Source organism: Sciurus vulgaris (assembly GCF_902686455.1).
Source record: "Sciurus vulgaris genome assembly, chromosome: 18".
Lineage (NCBI taxonomy): Eukaryota > Metazoa > Chordata > Mammalia > Rodentia > Sciuridae > Sciurus > Sciurus vulgaris.
In genome coordinates, this window is record NC_136479.1 from 26,827,657 (window position 1) to 26,840,160 (window position 12,504).

General features: G+C 61.5%; 1 long non-coding RNA gene across 1 annotated transcript; it reads right to left on the minus strand.

Annotated features, from left to right (window-relative positions):
* Positions 1–1,283: 1,283 nt before the first annotated feature.
* On the minus strand, positions 1,284–11,954 carry LOC306649432. The gene is made up of 3 exons (XR_013760644.1): positions 11,728–11,954; positions 3,246–3,334; positions 1,284–2,527 (listed from the first exon to the last, which is right to left on the minus strand). It is a non-coding gene; the product is annotated as an uncharacterized lncRNA (long non-coding RNA).
* Positions 11,955–12,504: the final 550 nt, after the last annotated feature.

Here is a 12,504-nt window from a genome sequence, read left to right on the forward strand (position 1 = left end):
TACCCCCACACTCTGCTGTGCGTGCTCTCCCTGGGAGACAGCCAACCAATTTGTCTCCCCATGCAGGGGAAAGGACAGGGCAGGGCTGCCCTCCTGGCCTGGTCCCCTGTCCTGGAACCCCTGCCCCACAGCCCAGCAGGGCCCTCCCCTGTTCCTGCATTCAGAGTGATGGGGCACCCCACTGAGGACAGGAGCCTTGGGCAGCCATGGGCAGCCATGGAAGGCGCAGTCTTGGTCCTGGGCTCTTATCTGAGTGCTCCCAGTTCCAGGTGGGGCTGGGTGGCCGCCAGGCTCACGAGAAGCCCCCACAGCCTAGCTGGGCTCGGTGGCACACAACTCTCATCCTGAGGCAGGAGGGTCACAAGTTTGAGGCCGGCCTCAGCAACTTAGAGAGACCCTGTCTCAAAACAAACCGGAAAGGGCTGGGCTGTTGCTCGGAGGTAAAGAGCCCCCAGGTTTGGGCAGGGACTCCAGTGGCCCGTGGCAGGTGGTGGACACTCTGCAGGAAGGAATGGGGAGCTCTCCACTTGGGATGAAGGTCACAAAAGAAGAGGGAGAAGAAGCAGCAGTTTCCATAAGTTTGTTAAAGGGTGGAGGGGTCACCCATGGGAGGGACGAGGGGATGACATTCACGCGGACCCCCTGGAGGCCAGGTGCAGGGGTGGGGTGCCTCTCTGGGAGTTCTTCATCGGGGTCCACTGCCAGGAGTGGGGCTGCTGCCCGCATGGTCCCTCAGTAAAAGTACTGGGAGGACAGGGGTCCGGGGCCTGCTGGGACTGCGGGGTGGGGGCCGGAAGGGCCAGATGCGAGGAGGGCTGTGTGCTGAGGAATGCAGCGCCCCTCCCTCTGCGGAGAGACAGAGGCAGATGGCAGGGGCTGATCTTGCAGGGGGAGGTGGCCAAAGGCTCTGATGGCCCCCGCAGACCCTCCCGGGGGGACGCACAGCCTTCTCAAGTTCCTGGTCCCAACCTCTGCCAGCTGCGTGCATCTGGGGCCTTGCCCTGAGGAAACCCAACACCAGCAGGGGACAGGAACCTGAGGCCCTCTGCTCCCTGATCACCATGGGCTTCCCAGACAGGTCCATTGGGCCATTTGTGACCTGAGGTGATGATACTCCCAGAGATTGCCTCTAAAAGGTGACAAGTGAGAGCTCTGAGCCTGGGCCATGGCAGGTGACATCATCCCAGAAAAGGCTGGAGGGGTCCGTAGACGTGTAGGCGTGGCTCCTGATCCACCCTGAGCCTCAGAGTCCCTCACAGGTCGCAGGCTGCACAAGCTGTGTCGGCCTGAGGAGGAACAGCTCCTGGGCTGGGGAGGGTGAGGCCGGACTGGGACAGGGGACCCAGGGTGCCAGGGGCAGGAGCAAGGAGTTACTAGGCCCCAAGACTGCCCCCAGCAGATGACTATGACCACAGCCCGCAGCCCCAGGTAGGAGAGCTGTCCAAGCCCACCCCATCAGGAGCCCTCCAGCCCACTGGGAGGCCCCGCTGTAGAGCTGGCCTCTGCCCAGCCCACCTCTCAGGCCTCAAGCGCTCCCCACTGTCCAGATGGGGAGACTGAGGCCCTGCCCAGAGCTGCCCCTGCCTCAGTACCCAGAGCCAACAGGGCGGGGCCCTGCAGGGAGGGGGCTGCCAGATGGCTGTAATCCTGTGTCAACAGGGGCTTAGACACCTGCTCGGCGCCTTCCTCAACGCTCATGGGTCTGGCCGACATTCCGGCACATCTCCGTTGGCCAGGGGCTTTCCCCACAAACCAGGATCTGGGCCTCCTGCAACGGGGGCGGGGCACTGCCTTCTCTGCAGTTGCAAGCTCACTCGGATCTCACAGACTGCTCTCCAGGCCAGGCCTGTGGCCTCCCTGCCCTGACCTGCCTGATCCCTTGCCTGTTCTGCACACTTTGGAGCCAGAGACATCACAATGACTGTAGTGGCCGCCATGGGTGGCTGAGGGAAGCCAGAGGCTATGGCAGAGGGGTGGCAGGGCAGCTGGGTAGAAGCTGGGGAGATGGGGAGCAGAGCCCTGTGGAAAGAGTCAGGCCATTGGTCAGCTTGCTAGCAGGACATGGTGCTGAGCAGCAGACACCAGTCCCTGGACAGCCCCCCTTGTGGATGGAGGTCACTTCTGGAGTTAGGCACTTGGAGGCCCTGGACTGGGAGCTGATGTCCAAGCTAGAGACCAAAACGGGAAGGAGGGGTCAGTGTAGCAGTGGAGGCCAGGGCAGCCTCCGAGGCACCAGTTCCTGCCCAGTCCTGCCCTCATGACGTCCACGCTCCCTCCCCAGCTGGCACTAAGGCACTCGGGCCTGATTTAGACCAGCAAATCCCTTAGCCAGAGCTCATCCATCTGCAAGTCTGCCCCCTACCCCCAGGGTCCACCCTGACTGCCCTTACCCAGGGTCCCACTAGATCACTGTTTAGTGGCTACCAAGCAGGGCAGCTCCCAGCGCCTCTCAAGTCTGGGTTTCTCCACCACCGCAGGCAGTGGGCTTCAGGGACACACATGCAGGGGTTGGGGGAGGTGGTGGGCACTGTAGGGGAATGCAGGGAGGAAGGGGGGCTCATTCCTGTCCTGGCCCTGCACCTGCCCCCTGTCCACTCCGCCCACCCGCAGGCCCCCTCCTCCCTGAGTGCAGAGGGCCCTTTCAAGCTCACAAATCCAGGTCTAGATTTCCATGTCAATGGGCTGGCCAGGCTGCCTGGTAAGCTGGTTAACAAGCCCCCAGCCCATGGGGTGGGGAGCTGCCCGGTGTTAACACACAGGCCCCATTCTCCCTAGCTTGGCTCAAGGTTGCCATGGTGTCTGCAAGGCCTTCAGGCCCCAGTTAATCCTTTCTTGGGGCCTTTCATCCTGGCGTCCCACCCCCAGGCTGGTCTTGGTGACTGGGCCATGCCCAACAAGGATGGTTTCTCTGCCGGGGTCAGGAGAGGCCATAAATCCACCCCTCAGGGCCCCCAGGCCGTGGGCCCAGCTCTTTGTCCCAGGCATTGTCTCCAGGTCCCCAGCCCTCCCGCTCTGGGAACTCTGGTGGTGTGGCGGGAAGGGATCTTTGCCAGGTGGTCAGCTCCCCTCCAGCCGTGGCCTCCCTGTTCCTGGGACGTGCCAGGCTGCTCCAGCCTCAGAGCTTTTGCCAGGCTAGAAGACACTCTTCCCTAGGTGTCCCCAGGACTCATGGCTCCCTGCTGCGGGTCTTTAGAGTCACATGTCACCTCCTCAGGAGCCACAGGCCCAGGGTCCCTCCAACCTACCTTGAGGGTCGCTTGCCATCTGTCCCTCTAGAACATTGACTCCAGTGCTGGGCAGGGACTCCAGTGGCCTGTGGCAGGTGGTGGACACTCTGCAGGAAGGAATGGGGAACTCTGCACTTGGGATGAAGGTCACATCCCAAGGACACGGTGGCTGAGTTCTCAGGCTGAGCTGATCAGACCGCACCCTAGAGGATTGAACCCCCTGGGGGCCCAGAACCTCACCACGAGGACCAACTCCCTTTCTTCTAGTATCCTCTGTCCCCAGAAGACAGACTCCTGGGTCCCAAGACTCCAGGACAGCATGTGACCTAAAAGGCCAGTCAGACAGTCGTGGCTCCCTCGGCCACTCTGCTTGCAGGACTCCAGCTATGGGGGGCTCAACCCAGGCATTTCCAAGAGGAGGTGGTGCCTTCTTTCCTGCTGGGGGCTCTGGCTCAGGGGGCCAAAAATGGACTTTCCCCTGCTGGCACTCTGCTCCCCAGCCCAGGCTCCTGGCCTTGCGGCAAGTGGGTGACTGCTCCCTTTCACCTCTTGGCTGGCCGACGTGAGTAGCTGCCTGGCAGGGCCCAGGCCCATCGTCATCCCCTGAGGGTGAACAGTGTGGCGTGAGACACGCACCTGTGGATGCGTCCACAGACCCTTCCCACTCACCAGAGTCTTAAGGCCATTTCACAAGGCAGGAAGGACAGGAGATGGCTCCCTTTGAGAACAGAGAAAGCCAAGCCTTACAAGGTCCCTGGAAAGCAGAGCCAGCTCTGGCCCCAGGGCCTTGCCCAGGCTGTCTGGGAATGACCATTCCAGTCTTGCTGTTCTCGCTGATCAACCTCCTGCCTCTTGACAGAGCTCCAGGCCTCCACAGACCTTGTGAGATGGACTCATGTGGCCCCAGTCGGGAGGCAGTCCTTGGGAGGCGGGGAACACCAGGAGGGCCAAAACTCGGGGGGCAGAGGTGATCAGGGTGGGGGTAGCTGGAGAGCCAGTTGGGGCAGGAGTACCTCTGGAGGCCTTGGGGCCTCGGGGCAGAGTGGGAGAAGCCCCTGCCAGCCTCAGTTTCCTCAGCTGTCACGGGGGCTTAGGAGGGGGCCACCATCCTCACAGGGCCTCTCAGGAGATGGAGCAGCAAGACCCCTACTCCTGCACCCCAGTGTGGGGACGGATTATCAGGGGGCCCACGAAGGCAGTGGGGAGACAGGTGAGGGAGCTTCTCCCCTGAGTGCTTGGGCAAAAGTGATACTGGAAGTCCCTGGGGAGACCACGGAAGACCCAACCTGCGGTTGCAGTTGGCTGCACTGTTGGGGCCCCTGGCTGCCCTCACCCTGTGCCCTCTCAGAGATCCCTGGCCGACCAGCCATGAGGGTGGCTCTTCTCTGCCAAATGGGCGGCATCACAACTCAGAGAGGACAAGAGACTTGCCCAAGGGCACTCAGCAAGGGCCAGTGACACAGAATGAGTGAGCAGATGAGGGGACATGCTGGCCCAGGCTCCCTGAGCCCACTGTGCCCTGGGTTGATCTTCCCCAGCAAGTGGAGAGCCTGCAAGAGGGGTAGGGCCTCGGGGGGCCTTTGGCACGTATGCCCCCAGGGGTGGACGTCAGCTTTGGAGGCCTCCCCCTTCCAGGTTCTGGTTGGGGTGGAGGACACCCGACAGCAGCCCTTACTGGCTGCCACCATCCCGCTGTGGTGGGGCCGGGTGACTGCTCACAGAGGCTGGCACAGGCCCCTCTGGGGCTCAGGGATCTGCCGCTGTGTGGGCGCTCTCAGCCTGGAGCCCAGCCGGGTGGCAGGTCAGGGCAGGCCCACCCATCTGGGAATGGGCCCAGTTTGAACCCCAGGAGCCCCAGACCCCACCCCCAGCTCTGCTTTCCTTCTTCCACCCCCAGCCCCTGACCCAGTCCACCTACCAGCTCCTTAGCACCCACTAAAATCAGGTTCACTTTGCCCTCCCTGAGCCTCAGCTTCCTGACTTGCAGCAATGCAGATGGATAAAAGCAACCTGCTCAGGCCGTGGCTGCCAGACTCAGAGACCCCATGGAGAGCACCGCTTGGCAACAGGCCTCAGGGAGAATCAGAGGCCGAGAGGGGCACAGACTGTGCGACAGAGCTGGGCTCAAACTCCTGCTCACAGTTCCTGGGTCCAAGGGTCCAGTAGTGCCAGGTCCCGGCACACTGAAGTCAGTGCACAGCAGGGACAGCCACAGGAGGAGGATGATAATGACCTCTGCAGCACCTTGGCTGTGTTCAGCTTCCTGTGCTGTGGCTTATGCAACCCTCACACCGCCTTCTAATTATGCCCATTTTACAGCTGAAGACACCCCGGCACAGAGAGGTCATGTGACTCAGCTGAGGTCACCCAGTGAAGAGCACAGCCAAAATTTAAACCCCAGCAATATGACTCCGAGAGGTAGACAAACACACCTCTGACCAAAGGGTCACCCCTCCCAGTCTCAGTTTCCCGGCTGAGGTCCCCAGTGTCAATCCCAAGGCAAGTCTGGCACAGTGGATAAGAAGTGGCAGGCAGGGGCAATTTGCAGGCAGGGGCCCCCCCACACACAATGAGCTTCCCTTTCAGACTTGCAAAACTAGGGGATCCTGACCCGCCATGGACTGGGCAACTGAGAAAGCAGACACTAGTCAGCAAACAGCAGCCCCCAGTCCCCTGGCCTTGCCTGACCCAAGGACTTCAGAGGGCTGGCACACCAGAGCAGAGCAGGCTGCAGACCCAGACGCCATGGGGGGCGGGCACAGGGGTCGTGGGAAGGGGCCTCAGGGAAGGTCCCTGTGGACACACCTGGGCAGTCCTGCCTCCGGGGGACAGGGGAGATGGCATCGGGACTGGCCCCTCCCACCCACAGCCAGACGGCCACCCCGCCTGCCCGCTGTCCTCACCATCGGGACAGAGCTGCCCATGGCCCCTGGGGAGTAACCTTCCACTGATTCCACAAAGGCGAGGACAGGAAGAGGCAGAGGAACCTGCTGTGCGGGACACCTGAGCCGCAGACCAGGCCCCCGGGGGTGCACCTGGGGGCTGGGAGGCAGAAAGCAGGCTGGTTCCCACCACCTTCCCTGAGAGGCCCTGCAGGGATCGACCAGCAGGCCAGCTGGGCTGGCTCTGACCTGCATCTGCTGGGCTGGGGTCCTGACACTCGGCCTCCGTTCTTTGTCCATGAGCAGGGACACTGTCCTTCCCCTCCCTGGCCCTGGGAGCCCTGCGGGCGGACAGGATCAGTGCGCCACGTCACGGATGGGGAATTGAGATCTACAGCAGGGGTTCTGAGTGACAGTGGAGCGCCCAGCTCTGCTGCTGCCAGCCCTCTGCCTGGGGCCCAGGAAGCCCCCAGAAGGTGGATACCAGCAGTCCCAGCTTCAAATTCCTGGCCCCACCGCCTGGCTGGACGACGCTGAATTTGTTTCCACATCCTGTAAAAGGGGCTCTGGAAGATCACCCGAGTTCATGCCTGGCATGGATGATTACTCTGCGGAAGGCGCCTTCCGGCTGGTGGGGCAATCTGAGGGGGCCAGCGCTGGGAGCCTGGCCTCGCTGGCCCAGGGCCTGGTGGCCGCTCGCCCACACTCATGCCCGGGCCTGAGGGCTGAAACGCCCAGTGAGTGAGAAGGCTTAGCCTGGGGTCGAGGGCAGGCCTGGGCTGAAGGGACTGAAGCCCATCTGACTGTGCCCCTGTCTCATGCCAAGCAGGGGCCTGGGACAATGAGGACCAGCCAGGACACAGGGGCAGGTGCCTATCTGTCCAATTGTGCTGTGGGGGTGGGGACTACAGGTCACATTCCTGGTGGGCAGGTCTGGTGCTCCCTGCTCCCTGTTCTTGGAGGTGCCAGGTTCTCTGTCCCCCCTCACACATGCGAAAAGGTGCCCCCACCAACACCAGCGCAGGGGAACTGGTTTAGCGGTGAGGGAGATTGATCTCATAGGTCCCTGACATTGGGGGGTACTGTGACTGCCCCAAAATATATCTAGTCCCAGTCCCTGGAAAGGGATCTTGCTTGGAGGAAATGCCTTGAGAGATATGACTAGTTAAGGATCTTAAGATAAGGCCATCCTGGACGGAGGGTGGGTCCTGAGGGCAGAGACTGGTGTCCTTGTTAGAGGAAAGGACACAGGGCTCAGAGAGGGCCCTGCTGCCACGAAGGTGGGATGGAGTGAGGCAGTTAGGGCCGAGGAGCCCCAGGAAACCACCAGAGAGCAGCCTGGAACAGATGCACCCTCAGCCCTCAGAGGGACCTGGCCCTGCCCACACCTTCACCTTGGACTCCTGGTCTCTAGAACTGGGGGAGAACCAATTCGTGTGTGTGTGTGTATGTGTCTCTCTCTCTCTCTCTCTCTCTCTCTCTCTCTCCTTCTTTCCTTCCTTCCACTGGGGACTGAATTGAGCCCAGGACCTCATACACACTAGGTAAGCTCTTTACTACTGAGCTACATCCCTAGTCCCCTCCATTCCTCTTATCTTAAAATTTGACAGGCAGGCTCTTGCAAAGCTGCTGAGGCTGGCATTGAACTTGAGATCCCCCGGCCTCAGCATCCCAAGTCACTGGGATTACAGGCCACTACACCTCGCTCCAGTTTTTGTTGTCAAATCCACCCAGCTTTTGGCAATTTGTCACAGCAGCCCCAGAGAATTAATGTAGGGGCAGGGAGTGTCTGAAGAAGCTGAGAACCTGGGAGAGTCAAGGAGTGGGGTCTGCTAGGGTACCACGCGGGCAAGCCCCCAACCTTGCATGGACATGGGCTACTCCACAGATCCCTGAGCCTTGTGTTTCAGCTCATTGGTCCAGTAGGTTCCGGGGGCAGGGGCTTGTAGTAGACCAGGCCTCCTGGGTCTAGGGGCTGAAAGGGACGCTGTTCCACAAGGAACAAAACAGATGTGGGTACAGCTGGAACTCCTGCTGCTGCCCAGTCACAGGATCCCTCCCATCCCCCATTCCCATGGACTGGTCTCAAGTTCTAGGTGGAGACTCTCCATCTCAACTCAGTCCTGGCCCCATCCACACCAGACCCAAGAACACTTATTCCCCACAAAGCATGGTCATCCTCACCAGCATCACCAGCATAGCTTGGGCTTCCAGGAGGTGCCCCACAAAGCTCCCAAGAGAGCCGCTGAACTCAGCAGACCCAGGGACTCTGCACCCGCCATTACTCCTGTGAGACAAAGTGCCCACAGCCTGGTGACACTGTGCATTAACTCATCCAGGCTCACCGGCTCCTCTTCCACCCGCTTTGATTGATCCTGCTGATCTCGAGTAGAATTCCGATTGCAGGCACTCACTGAGTCCCAGCAGCAAGGCTGGCTGTGCCTGGTCCGGGTTTCTCTCCACCATGCCACATGGGGCCAGCATCTCAGTCACTTTCCGGTTACAGAAAGGGGACAGGGTGTAGCGGTTGCCCAGGACTGGCCAGGGTGACCCTGAGGACTCCCTGCATGAGCCACCAGTAGTGATCCACCTGCTGCATGGGAGGCCTCAGCATGGCTTGCCCCCCAGGCCCTCCCTTGTGCCTGGAGGGGTCACTGGGCCTTGGGGAGCAGCCCTTCAGGCTGGGCAGGTTCTTGGGACGGGGAGAGGGCTGAGTCTTATTCTCCCCGAAGTGCCACACTTAGGCCTGGGGTGCAGCAGAGGCAACTGGGGCCACAGCGGAGGTCCCAGAAGCCTTTCTGGAGGAGGAGGTGGTAGAGGGTCAGGGTGGGCTCAGGGGCAGCTGCCTCAGCCTAAGAAGCCCCACTTCTCTAGGCAGCACATTCCCCATGGACTGACCTTCCGTCCAAGGTTGCTGTCACAGCCCTAGCCCCCCAGAGCCAGCCTGGCCTCCGCCTCCCACCTTGTCCTGGCCACCTCTCTAGAGACCAAGGATGAGGCCAGCAGGACACGCCTCCTCCTTCCGGAGTCTCCAGCTGTGCTGGAGAAGGAGCCATCTGGGGGCTGATGGGATGGGCTTAGGCGTGAGCACATGGGGAGACACGTGTCTGAACACAGCCAGCCCACATGTGCACGCTGGCAGCATGCCATGTCCCCCTACCACCTGTGGACATATAGGTGCGTCTGGGTGCTCCTGTGACCACAAGCTCACTCTTGCACACGGAGTATGTGCCCACCAGCATGATCTCCACCAGAGGGTCTGTGTTCTGTCATGGACACACCCAGTTTCTTGCCACTGTAACTAACAGCTCTCTCAGGCTCTCAAAAACACCCCAGTTTAGATGATAAAATGTGCAGCCACCTCTGTTGGGAGCACCAACAGGAATCTGTCAGGCTTTTGCACAAGAGCCGATTAGCAGGTCTCTAGGCTGCAGAGGGAAGAAGGAGGGATTCAGGGCGGGCGGCTGGGGGGCATCTGACCACCTGGCCCCCAGATTTTCACCCTTGACCCTTCAGGGGAGGAAATGCAAAGCCTTGTGATTAGGACCTGAAAGTGACAGCCTGTCCTCCACTTCACCATCATCATCAAGGGAGCCGAGGCCGAGGCCAAGCCTTGCGATCCGAGCACAGGCTGGGGGAGGACAAGGCCAAGGAGAGCAATCCCGGCTGAAGGTGGCCTGGGGTGATGGGGAGGGATGCAGGGCAGTGTCAGGGCCACCACACACCCGGGTGCAGGACAGGCACTGACCAAGAAGTGCATGGAAATCCACCCACACTCTGCAAAGAAGCCTTACTTTTTCCGACAGCATCCCTGGGTAGAGGACAAGGCATTGGGCAGGCAGGGTGCCATGCTCCCCAAGGCCCCGCATCCACTGTGGCAGCAGGCGCTCAGACGGGAGCTTGCATGTGCTTTTGCTCTGGGGGCAGCCCAAACAGCCCGGAGGATGCTGGGAGCCCAGCCCAGGCCATTCCTCTGGCTGGGACACTACGGTTCCCAGGCCATCACAATGGCCACACAACAGGGGTCCCTGGGGATAGAACTTAATCTCCAGCATTGAAGACCAGCAGACGTGCCTGCCAGCCACACCCAGGACACTCGATCCGTCATGGACCTGCCTCAAAGGGGGACACTGTCCCCCACATTCCCTGCCCCAGGCGTAGACAAGGCAGGAAACTGGGTCGCAGGTTCAGAGTGACAACGATGGTGAGCGGGGACAAGATGGGAAGGAGGGCTGCCCCTGAGCACGCACCAGCCCTGAGGGTCTGCCCAGGCTCAGGGCCCCAAGGACGGCTTAAGGGACTGCCAAGAACAGACGGAAGTCCCACATGAGGTTAGAGACACACTCACACCAGGGACCCTTCCTCTCTCCCTTTCCCAGGAAGATGCCACAGGCCACACTACAGCCTGGTTTGGGGTCAGGCCTGGGACACAGGCCACCTCACCTCACCCCTCTTGGAGCAGGCCCCCTTGAACCCGGCCTGTCCAACTCCTGCTCAGACTCCTGGCTGGGCGAGCCTTCTGAGGGACAGCAGGGAGAAACCCAGGGTCCACCATCCCTGCCCAGCCTGCCTCTGAATTGAGTGCCCTGCAGTCCCCATTCAGGATGAGAGCCGGACCTCCGCCCTCTGACTGTGGGGCTCCTGGAAGGTGGGGTCAGCAGGAGTTGTGGGCCCGTGGATGCTCGCTCTCCAGGGTGGCACGCCCAATACTATGTGGCCCTTGCATGCTGCCCTCCCCACCTCAGTTTTCCCATTTGTGAAATGAAACTTTGATCTTGAGGCTCTTGGAGGCCCTTCTAGCTCTTCTGGCAAGGGCCATGGTTGACCACCATGGTTGAGCACCAGACTATGTGCCAGGCTGGAGGAGACCTGGGGGTAAAGGGAGGAGAGAGGAGGGGGACCTGGAGGACTTCCTGTAGGAAGTGGTGGCTGAGCAGAGAGTCCAGGATGGGCTGCTGGGCCTTCCTGGCAGAAGCAAAGCACAGGGTGGGAAGGCCCGGGGAGTGAGGGTCTGGCCGAGCTGGGGCAGTCAGGGTCCAGGAAGGGGGCCAGCCCCCATTGTCTGGTCAAGCCCACCCTGCTCCAGCTGCAGGGAGGTGAGGGACTGCTGGGCTCCTGCTGGCCTGACCTGCTGCAGCCGCCCAGAACCACCCCGGAGGTGGTTCAGGGAAGCCTGGTGAGCCGTGCCTGGTCCATAGCTGCCTCTGAAGGGGTAGGCTTGTGTCGTGAGCCAAGTCTCCTCACTCCAGCCCGGTGGGACCTCCCTCCCCACACGCTGCTGCTCAGATGGTGTGGGGTGAACCGCGCCCCACCCAAGCGCTTGAGACCACCCCTCCCCACTGTGTGACCTAGGCCAGCTCACTTCCCTCTCTGAGCTGCAGCTTCCTCATCTACAAGATGAGGCCAGGAGCCCCGCCCTGCTGGGCCTGTGACCCTCTAGCTGCCTTCCCTCAACCTTCCTGCCCCTTCTGTCCTCTGGCTCCAACCCCCCCTGCGATTGGCAAAGCAAATGGGGTGCCCTGAGGCCGGCCGCAGGGGCCATGGGAAGAGTGGGGGCAGTGGAGGACAGGGTCTGGGGCTCCCCACACAAGGGCAGGAGGAGGGGGCCGGAGCTTAACGTGGCAGGCTCTGCACAGTTCCATCTGCAGCTTCTGTCAATACGCGCCTTCCTGTTTTGGAGATTAAACCCCGGCTGAGCAAACAGCTCTCAAGGAGGCCTCTCCCTCCACCCCACGCCTGGCCCAGTCCTGAGGCTGGGGCCACCTGGAGACTGTGGGATGGCAGAGCTAGGCCTGTGACCTCGAAGTCCCCCTCCACCCTGCCCTCACCAAGCCCTACCACTGCCCAGAAGCCTGGCCCCAGCCCCATTCCCCTCCCTACCCCGGCTGGCCACCCCCGGAAGCCCCCCGTGCAATCCTTCCGCTCCAGGGCAGCCACACTGTCCCCATAGCCCTGCCCACTGCATCCTCTGCCCTCTGCATCCTCTGCCCTCGCGTGACCTTCTGCAGGAAGGGGAAGCGGCCGCTCCTGGGGCCACTCGGCAAGGCGCATGCCCACCATGTGCGGATGCCAGGTGAGGCGGGAGACCCCTGCCGCCTCTCCAGTGGCTCTGTCTGGGTTAGCACCTTCTTTGTTGGGGGTCCTTCCTGGGTGCTTGCGTGTCGAGCTGCATCCTTGGCGGCTCCCTCGTAGGTGCTAGCACAGCAGGTCCTCCCCAGTTGCAAGGATGACCAAAAACATCGCCAGGAATTCACTGCCAAAGGTTTCCCCTGGGACCAGAATGACCCTGGGTTAGATGCACAGGGCAGCGCCAGCAGACCATGGTGTGAAGAGACCGGGGCTGCAGAGGGCCTCAGAGGCTCTGCAGCACGGGGACCCATCCCAGCCTCACCTGC